Below are 1,974 nucleotides of genomic sequence, written 5' to 3' on the forward strand. Positions count from 1 at the left end.
ATGGACTGAGATATCTGATCTATAACTGGGGCTGCACTTTGACTCTTATAAGGGCCAGGTTACAGAGGATGAAGAGGCAGCCAACAGTGAATACTCCTGCCTGGTGAGAAGTGCTTACCCTTTCCCCTGTTTTGGCTTCCCACGTCCCTCTGTGCCTTTGGTTGGAAGTCACCCCCTACCTGAGAGGACATGCACAGAGATAACTTGGTTAGCTCTGTGTGCCCAATGGTCTCTGCATGGGCAGGGAGCTCCAATTTAAAGATCAGAGAGTATGCAGGAGCACAGTGGCACAAAGAGGTACATCCTTCCTATGGGCCTATGCTCCAATGGGACAATGGGACTCAGACATGGAGCTGACACCTAAGGCTGGCAGCTGAGTCCACACAGGCTCAGAAGACACTGATAACAATAGAGTAGAATAAGTCTTCTGATTACTACTCTCTAAACAGCCTTTAACTTATTTTTTTGAAACTCAGATCACCAAGGGGAGAAACTGCTATGAGTATATGGATGGGAAGGATGAATCTCAGGGCAACTGGATAAGGTAAGGACAGTAGTTTTCTAGGTTCCAGAGAGGCATTTGTCTCTCACAAGCCCAGATTCCTTTCTTTTTCATCACGCTTCCTTCAGTGGTTTTTATATCCTCTTTTCCTATTTTTCTCCATACAACGCTCTTTAACATCACAAACATTCAGAAAAAGAGATAACAATACAAATGTTCTAACTTTTTATCAAAATATAAATCTCTATGATACACTATATTGAGGTAACAGGATAAACCTTGAGGAGCCTAGATTCATTGGGTATGCTGAATTCACATTTTATTTTATCTAATCTTCATTCATTATGCACTTACTGTTTTCCAGTTTAGAAAATAAAGATCATTACTTGAGCAGATCTCACAACCCATGTCATTGTGGAGGATATATTGCAGACAGACATGAAACATTTAATTATAGGAATATTTGACCATAATTTTTCCTATTTTCCAAGACGCACACAGTGCCATGACAGCATAAAACAAAAGACCTTTAATATGTGAGGGCAGGAAATCTTCCTGTGCTTGGTGAAATTAAATCTGGGCCCTGCACCCAGGGAAGCAAACTTCAGGACAGTCCTGGGTGTCTGTGCTGCCAGGCCCAGCCCCTCTCCATGAGGGGCTCTTACTTTATCAGGGAAGACAGGATACAAATAAACAATTACTGTTCTGTAGTGTTCTGCTAGGACAGTCTTCTAATGTGGGTAAAATGTGGAGAAACTAGGAGTAGCCTCTCAACACAAAGTTGATTTGGGCTGAGTATAGAACAGTGTGTGCTAATCTAGAAGCAGAGCACATAAGCAAGCATCAAGTGCTGTGGTATACTTAGTGTGGGGTTTGGAGAAGCTAGAGGTCACTGTGTCTTATGGCTAGTGAAGGTGGAGGTAAGTGTAGAATTGGGCTTTGAATAATGGTTAATTAGGTGGCCCGGGGAGCATTCCAGGCAGGATGAGCCCTGTAAGCAGGGTCTAGAGGCAGGAATTCATAAAACACTGAAAAGACTCAGGTGAGAGCAGAGGGCAGTCTGAGGAGTAGTGGAAAGTGGGCAATACCAGACCATGGAGGCCTTGACCACCAGGGACAAGCCAGATACGGACCTGACAGATGATGTGAACTCACTGCCTGTCTTCTTTTCCTCTGCTGCTCAACCACAGGTATGTGAACTGTGCCCGAGATGAAGAGGAACGGAACCTGGTGGCTTTCCAATACCACAGGCAGATCTTCTATCAGAGCTGCCAGGACATCAGGCCAGGCCGTGAACTGCTGGTCTGGTATGGGGATGAGTATGGCTAGGAACTGGGCATCAAGAGGGGCAGCAAGTGGAAGAAAGAACTCATGGCAGGGCAAGGTGGGCACCACCATGACTTCCTAGTAGGGAAAGGGAAGGAAAGCTTCTCCTTGGGAGTTCTCATGATTCAGCTATTATTGATAGATAT

At 44.9% G+C, this 1,974-nt stretch overlaps 1 pseudogene; it reads left to right on the forward strand.

Moving 5' to 3' along the window:
- The window catches only part of LOC100940489, a 13,161-nt pseudogene that overhangs the window by 8,416 nt on the left and 2,771 nt on the right, over positions 1-1,974 (forward strand).

This window comes from Otolemur garnettii, unplaced genomic scaffold (genome assembly GCF_000181295.1).
Source record: "Otolemur garnettii isolate 467f Iridium unplaced genomic scaffold, OtoGar3 scaffold00364, whole genome shotgun sequence".
Lineage (NCBI taxonomy): Eukaryota > Metazoa > Chordata > Mammalia > Primates > Galagidae > Otolemur > Otolemur garnettii.